Consider the following 8,682-nt stretch of genomic DNA (forward strand, 5'->3'; position numbering starts at 1 on the left):
GTTAACATCAATTACAATAGGTTATGTTGATAGTGTGTACCCTTGATATGACATGATGAGAATGGCACTAACCTCTGTGGTCTTCTTCCCCCAAGTCCCTAACACCAATCTTTTTTTTTTTTTTTTTTTTACATTTTTATTCATTATTGAGAGACAGAGAGAGACAGAGCATGAGCAGGGGAGGGGCAGAGAGAGAGGGAGACACAGAATCTGAGGCAGGCTCCAGGCTCCCAACTGTCAGCACAGAGCCTGACGCAGGGCTCGAACTCACAAACCGCGAGATCATGACCTGAGCCGAAGTCAGACGCTTAACCGACTGAGCCACTTAGGAACCCCCTTAACACCAGTCTAATTATGAGAAGAACATCAGACAAACCCAGATTGAAGGGCATTCTATAAAACACCTAGCCAGTCCTCTCCCAAACTGTCAAGGTTGTCAAAAACAAGGAAAGTATGAAAAAACTACCAACCAAGAAAAGCCTAAGGAGACCTGACTAAATGTAATGTGACATTCTGGATGGGATCTTGGAACATAAAAAGGGCATTAGGCAAAAACTAAGGAAATCCAAGTAAAGTATGAACTTTACTTAATAATAAAGTATTAATATTGATTCACTACTTGTGGCAAATGTACCAAACAAATGTACTAATGTACTATGTTAATAATAGGTGAAAACAGGGTGTGCAGTATATGGCAGTTCTGTTTACATTTCTATAAATCTATACAACTGCTCTAAGTTTAAAGGTTTATTTAAAAAGAAAAAGAAAGTCTGATTCAAAATGTCTGGGGTAAGGGCCAATAATGTGCATTTTTAACCAGTACTTGTTTCCTGGAAGCACCATCCTAACTGAGGTCTGCTCCCAGTCTGACCTTCATTCAGCCTAATACAGAATGGCTATGAGGCCACATGACCACTGCCTGCAGTAAATTTGCTGATTAACACTATAACAGGTATTTGCTAAGTAGGTCAACTCAGTCTCTTGTTCACCTGTGTTTTTAGGTATTAGTCAGAACAGCAGGTAACTCTGTCCCTGGTCACCAACAAGGAAAGGTGTGGTGGAATAGAAAAGGAGGTGCCTGGCTTCCATTTTGAGAGTAACACCCATCTTAATGAGTGTCAAAACACTTAGTCACTTCCATTTTGTTTATGCTGCTCAGTTTCCAAGTACCACTTCCTTGGTCTCCATCCCAGATGAGAGAAATTAAGTGCCAAGCTCTACCCCACAAAAGGAGTCGGAGAAGATGGCCACAATCAATAACATTGTTCCCAGACCCTTGTTACCAGTAGTCACTTCCTTAGTCTTAATCCTCAGCTCATCACATTCTTTTTTTTTTTTTTTTTTCTTTTTGAGAGAGAGAGACAGCATAAGCAGGGGAGGGTCAGAGAGAGAGAGAACACAGAATCTGAAGGCAGGCTCCAGGCTCTGAGTGACCTGTCAGCATAGAGCTCGATGTGGGGCTCGAACCCACAAACCGTGAGATCATGACCTGAGCCGAAGCCAGACACTTAACTGACTGAGCCACCCAGGTGCCCCAGCTCATCACATTCTTAATGCTGTCTCTTATTCCCTTACCCAAATAACACCAATGCCTCTTGCAGGTGAAAAGACTCTTGAGTCGAATGGGATACAGTAGAGTTTAAGTAAATGATCATAAAGCTCTAGGTATAACAGCTAATGATCCCTAGTAATTTATGCTGCTTTATTTAAAACTCAGTGTCCAGGGGGAGAAAATTGGCAACAACAGGGCAGATCTCAGACTTGGTAAGACAAAGAACACTGCTGAGAGGTAGGTCCTTTTCAAGTCCTTGGAAAACATAACCATGAATGTCAGTTGATACAGTTTTTTCATCACACGTCTGTGTGTGTGTGTGTGTGTGTGTGTGTGTGTCTCCATGGCTACATTTACATTTCTCCCTTATCAGAAGAATGATGATGCTTTTCTTTCTACCATACTCTTTTCTCTGAGGACAGGGAGAGTACATCCTTCTGTCTGGTATTTACCCTCCGTACTGCATCTCTCTAGGTTCCCAGCTGCAGTACTGCTCAGCCCACTTGCACACAAGGGCCTCTTCATGTTTGCACAATCGTTGTGTTTTCTTAACCACTTCTATTGTTCACTGAGCTTCCCTCCCCTTTATTCACTCTGTTCAGAGTCTAGAAATAGATACCTGGTTTCACAAGTGATTCATGATGACCTTGAGTGAGATCAGAGCTAATTAAGAATTATCCTATCTGTGAAAAGCACTTCCTCTAAACCCGGAAAACAACCACAACAGAAACATAAGCACCTACTGTGTGCAACGCAGTGTGTGACTATAAGGAAGTACCAGCAAGGAAAGGGCACTGAATTCTGGCACTGGTGGATCTGCCTCAGACTAATTTCGTTAGTTTGGGAAACAAGCTTCCTAGGCTGCAGTTTCTTCCCTGCAAAACAGTTGAGCCTAGTGTGACCAAATATCTCAGTTTGCTTATGAGTCCCAGTTTTAGCAATGAAAGTTCTGTGTCCTGGGAAACTTCTCAGTACCAGGTAAACAGCACACTTAGTGCCTCTCTTGGAAGGCTTTCTGAGATCCTTTGTAATTCTGATACTTCCAGGTCTAAGCCTCAGAAAGGCCATCTCTGCCCTTTTGAGAGTGTGGACACACAGGGAGGGTGGTGGCTATATGCAAAGAACTTGGAAAACTTCCTGCCTCCTGACCCATGACTCACAAGGGATGCTGCAGGGCATCATTCCTAACCTCTCAGGGAGAAAGAGATCAGCTGAGAATGGTACACTCAGGCAAAAGACATTCTTGAGGTTCCCAGTGGGAAAGAATCAAAAACAATTGACTAATGAGAGGAATTTGTAGCAAATGTTAAGGCTACCAGCATTCTTGCAATTGAGCCAATGACCTTTTAAGCTCCATCCACAACTGACCGGCTCCTTGGCCGTCATCCCAATGAAGGCTCCTTTCCCAGTTTAGACTGTATGCGATACTGGCTTGGCAGCAAGTCTTTCAGCATCCTCTGATACAGATTTCTTCCAGCATAAGATCACATGAAATTAACTTCCTAATAAAGGCTTTTCAAAAACAAACAAAGAAGAGCAAATGATCGCCCCTACTGACAGTGACGACTTATCCTGCTTTTTTTCATGACTTTCAAGAAAAGGACTCTTGGGTGACTTGAATCAAGAGAGAAGACAAGTGTGCCTGGGTGGCTCAGTCGGTAGAGCGCCTGACTTAGGCTCAGGTCATGATCTCACGGTCCGTGGGTTTGAGCCCCACGTCAGGCTCTGTCCTGACAGCTCAGAGCCTGGAGCCTGTCTTCAGATTCTGTGTCTCCCTCTTTTTCTGACCCTCTCCTGCTCATGCTCTGTCTCTCTAAAATAAATAAAACATTAAACACACGCACACACACACACACACACAACCGAGTGAAGACAACTGAACACAGCCTTGCTGGGATTTACCACACTGCAAGGGACAAGAGAGGCGGCCAGCTGGCCCTGAGCAGACTCTGAAAAGAGATGCAGCTTGCTGCAGATTTATATTTAATTTAAAGCAAACTTCATAATCACCTTGTACATTTTCTTTATGCCTGATTTAATTCTGGCTTTTTGCTTATGATCAACTCCTATTTTGATCTCACCTCATAGAATAAATTTGGCCCAATTTCCTTCTCAGTTTTTCCTTCTTAAACAGCTGGATCCAAAACACAGCCACAACTAATTATTGAGTGGTGATAGAATGTTCATGGAGGAAGTCAAAAGTGCTAAATTAACACAAACTATTTAAAGAACCAAGTAACAAATCAAGGCACTTCTCTCTCAGCAAATTAAGACGGTATTTATGTAAAGTCTCTTTACCTACACTTCACCAATCAAAGATACAATAAACATCAAGTTAAACTGGTTCAAATAAACAGTAAATCAGATTAAACTGGTTTAAGAAGTATCCCAAACAGTAATATTTCCCCTTCCTTTCCCCTTTCTGTGAGCTCTACTTTAGTAGAATCTAAGTCTATTAACAAAGGAAACGTATAGCCACAAGTTCGTGAGTTAGTTATCCGGAGGTTAATTATGACTCAAAAGAAGATTCCTGTTTACACATAACCAAGATAGTAGTAAAGGAATCTGGCAGCATGAATATCTACAGAAGATATTTTTGGTGATGTGTGGTCAACATGGGTGAGATTGACCAAATAAGAAGGCTCTAGGCATGCGACTTTATTTTTTTATGGGCATTTAAAAATGTTGATTTATTTTGAGAGAGAAAGAGAGCATGCGCACAAACAGAGGAGGGGCAGAGAGAGAGGAAGACAGAGGATCTGATCTCTGCCTTGACAGCAGAGAGCTCGATATAGGGCTGGAACTCATGAACCACCAGATCGTGACCTGAGCTCGAGAGTTGAACCCAACTGAGCCACCCAGGTGCCCCTCTAGGCATGTAACTTTGAATTCTTTCCGTTGAAAAATATTACATGTTACCTAATAGACTGTGAAGAAATTAAAAGATATTAGAATTTGGCAGGTGGCCAACGTTCTCATGATTGGAAAGAATAGGCCATCGAGCCCCCTCCTCTGGCCTTTGAGTTTGTTAACTCCTCATCTATGGGGATGGGGGGAGGGAGGAGGCGCTTTGACTTTAAGTCTTACCTGGGAAAGCATTTCTGACAAACAAAATCAGATGACACCAAAGAGGTCCAGTGAAAGGCTGGTTCAGCCCCCAGCATGTATCACAGTTATCAACGACAGGGTCAGGTTTGTGCTCTCCAGCCAGAGGTCAGTGCTGTCCTGCTCAGAAACGGTGCCCTGGCTCTCCCCCTCAGCCTCCTTCCTCAGTGGTAGCAGCTTCTGCAGGATTCTCCAAGATTAAGCCTCTGACGCCACTCGCACCAAGGAGCTGCGTTAGCAACTGCAAGACCTGAAGGTGGAGCTGCCCCAACCGTGCGACCGCGAAGTGGCAGGCTCGCCAGGATCCGAGGTGTTGACAAATAACAGGGCCCATGTATTCGCTGTCATGAGCCGGACTCAGAAAAAGAACCTCCGCAAAGTCTACAAGGGAAAGAAGTACAGGCCCCTGGATCTGCGGCCGGGAAAGGCCAGGTGCGGTGCGCGGCCTGATGAACAAGTCAAGAGAACCTGGAGCCCAAGAAGCAGGCACTTCGGTAAGTGGTCAAGGCCTGAGCACGTCCCTCAACTAAAACCCAAACACACTGACAAACGACGAACCTCCAAGCACCCGCTGCGCGCCGGGCACAGAAGGTGCACGTACAAACTCTGCCCCACCTTTTCTGTCTTTCTTTCTTTCAGTTTATTTTGAGAGAGACCCGGAGAGAGCACAAGTGGGGGAGGGGCAGAGAGCGAGGAGGACGGAGGCTCCAAAGCAGGCTCTGTGCTGACAGCAGAGACCCATGTCGGGCTCAGAACTCACGGAACTGCAAGATCGTGCTCTGAGCAGAGGTCAGACCCTCAAGCAACTGAGCCACCAGGGTTCCCTCGCCCCCAACACGTTTTTTCCTTCTAAGATGAGGAGTGTGGAGATGTGACAAGTTCATGAGAAAGCTTTGTTTTTGTCAGGATTTTGTTTTTGTGTTTTTAATAGTAAAGTTTTGTATTTTAAACTGATCTCTGGAGGCACCTGGGGCTAGGTCAGTAAGAGGAGGCTACTCTTGGTCTCAAGGTCCTGAGTTCAAACCCACATTGGTTGTAGAGCTTACTTTAAAAAAAAAAAAAAAAAAAGGAGTTACTTGTAGGAATTCTGTTTGTGCCTGGTCCTATTCCCCAGACAGCAGGAGTTATTTCCTTAAGTCTTTCGTCTGGAGGTTAATTCCTGGAGGTTAATTTGCACTCACTGGTTTGATCCTCCTACTAATTGAATGCAAATCTAAGGCACCATTCTGCAAAGAGGAGAAAAGGCTGGATTTGAGACCATTAAGTTCTCCTACCCAGAATATAATACCATTGCTTTCTGGGCATAATTAGTCTAATGTGGACATGAAAGGTTGACTTGGGGTGGGGTGGAGGTCTCTCTGGACTAAGAAAATGGCATTTGCAGTGGGTGTTCTGGGCCCAAATACTTGAGGCCATGCCACATGGCATTCTTAATGCAACCAAAACCTTAGAGATGCAGACTGTGCTACCAAAGAATACAAAATGCAGTGAAGTGGATCTCTATTCTTCTTCCCAAACAGGGATACATTTTTCACTGTGTTCCCAAATTTTCCAGGCAAATAATGAGCGTTTTGTGCTTTTTTTTCAGGTCAGTGATTTTAGTCTGTTTGGTCGGAAACTCTTGCTGTAAAACCCTCTCTGCTCTGGCCCTACTAAAACATCTCTGTTTTGAGGAGCCTGGGTGGCTCAGTTGATTAAGCATCTAGCTTCAGTTCAGCTCATGATCTCACCGTCTGTGAGTTGGAGCCCCGCACCGGGGTCTGTGCTAACAGCTCAGAGCTTGTAACCTGCTTTAGATACTGTGTCTCCCTCTCTCTCTTTGCCTCTCCCTTGCTCATACTCTCTCTCAAAAATAAATAAACATTAAAAAAATTTTTTAAATAAAATATCTCTTCTTGCAGCAATGGGTCAATACAAATGTGAAGTTTAGCAATTAAGCAGAAATAACTGTTTAGAGAATTCTACAGATTGATCATTGTGATCTTTCCATTTCTAGGGACAAGCAGAAATGAAATAAGACTTTTAAAGCTATTATTGTTCTGCTATGATTAGGAAAGGACTTTTTTCCTTCCCAAGTACCACAGTCATTCCAAGAGACTGAGCTCTAAGTACTCCCCGAGCATAGCCCTATGTGGAGAATTAGAAGACCGAGTCCTCTTTCAGCAGCCCCTGGTCCTAGGATGCAGAAGGTCTGAATTTCCATTATAAAGGAGTAAGTTTAGTGGTTTTGTTGTGCCCCAATCACGAGTCCCCAGAGACCTCCAAGGAGCCGGCACTGATGCAAATACAAAAGGGTCTTTATTACAAGCTCGAGCAGGGGCTCACCAGCCTACCTGTGTAGTGGCAGCAAGGTGAAGCCAAGAACAATAGCGAACAGGGTTTTAAGGAGTAAGGGATGGGGGTGTTACAGTACATGTAGCATCATCACATAAGCGCCAGTTACAATTGTACAGCAGCACCCATGGTAACAGCTTTGACCATTCAGTATCTGTGAGGTGTTCATTACTTTTGGAGGGACCCAATCATGACTCTTGAGAATCCTTTGAAAATGACCAATTATGAGGTGAGTTCAAAGGGCCCACGTGGGGTTCAGGCAAGTGGTGAAAAATTGGCCAGTTTGTATCTGCAGTTCCCAGCCTTGACTCAGACCATAGGAATGTTTCTTTTTACTTTATGATTAGCTGAACTGAGGGAGATCCAAGGATGGCTTTAGACTTGAAAAGTCTGAGGCTTTTCATGGGACTGGGACTGGGGCTACGTGCAGCCCGAGGTTGCTCTTAATGGAGGCCTTAATTTTTGGCTCTTCAGTTTATCTTGGCTTTCCAGCCCCAGCTCCTGGGGAGGTTGATCCTACCCAGGAAGAACTGGATTGCCATTTATAAACTCCTTTTTCTTCATTAATTTTTTAATCCTATTGCCAAAACTCCTTTGTTTGTTTCAAAAGGCTTGCAGATATAAAAGATAAGGACTTAGGGAACAAAAGTCCTTCTTGGTGGAACTTGCTTTCTCTGTGTCTTTAAAAAAAACATTTTTTGGGGGCGCCTGGGTGGCTCAGTTGGTTAAACGTCTGATTTCGGCTCAGGTCATGATCTCATGGTTCGTGGGTTCGAGCCCCGCATCGGGCTCTGCGTTGACAGCTAGCTCAGAGCCTGGAGCCTGTTTCGGATTCTGTGTCTCCCTCTCTCTCTGACCCTCCCCTGCTCACGTGCTCTCTCAGAAATAAATAAAACATTAAAAAATAAATAACATTTTTTTTACATTTTTAATTGAATTATAATTAACCTACAGTGTTTTATTAGTTTTAGGTGTACAATATAATGATTCAACAACTCTATACATTTCTCAGTACTCATCAAGAGAAGTTTCTCTTGGGTGCCTGGCTGGCTCAGTCAGTAGAGCATGTGACTCTTGGTCATTGAGTTTGAGCCCTACTTGGGGTATAGAGATTACTTAAGTAAACTGTAAAAAACAAAACAAAACAAAAACATATTTTAAAAATTTTTAAAAAAAGACAAATGTACTCTTAATCACTTTACCTATTTTTTAATTTTAATTTTTTAATGTTTATTTATTTTTTTTTCCTGCTCTTAATGTTTATTTTTGAAGGAGAGAGAGAGAGACAGAGCACAAGCAGGGGAGGGGCAGAGAGAAAGGGAGACAGACGATTGGAAGCTGGCTCTGCACTGACAGCAGAAAACCCAATGAGATCATGACCCTGAGCCGAACTCAGATACTTAACCAACTAAAAGCCACCCAGGCACCCCTATTTTTTTAATTTTTGAGGGACTTCCATATTGTTTTCCACAGTGGCTGCACCAATCTGCATTCCCATCAACAGTACATGAGTGTCCCTTTTTCTACACACATCACGAACACTTGTTATTTCTTGTCTTTTTTAGTTTAGCCATTCTGGCAGGTGTAAATTGATGTCTCATTGTGGTTCTGATTTGCATTTCCCTCATGATGAGTGATGTTGAGCATTCTTAGCCATCTATATGTCTTCTTTGGAAAACTATCTATTCATG

At 43.4% G+C, this 8,682-nt stretch overlaps 1 non-coding gene across 1 annotated transcript; it reads left to right on the plus strand.

Moving 5' to 3' along the window:
* The first annotated feature begins 3,192 nt into the window (after positions 1–3,192).
* On the plus strand, positions 3,193–3,277 carry TRNAL-UAG. Its single transcript has one exon. It is a non-coding gene; the product is annotated as a tRNA-Leu (tRNA).
* Positions 3,278–8,682: the final 5,405 nt, after the last annotated feature.

Source organism: Hyaena hyaena, unplaced genomic scaffold, assembly GCF_003009895.1.
Source record: "Hyaena hyaena isolate Hyena2069 unplaced genomic scaffold, ASM300989v1 scaffold_291, whole genome shotgun sequence".
In the NCBI taxonomy this organism is placed as follows: Eukaryota; Metazoa; Chordata; class Mammalia; order Carnivora; family Hyaenidae; genus Hyaena; species Hyaena hyaena.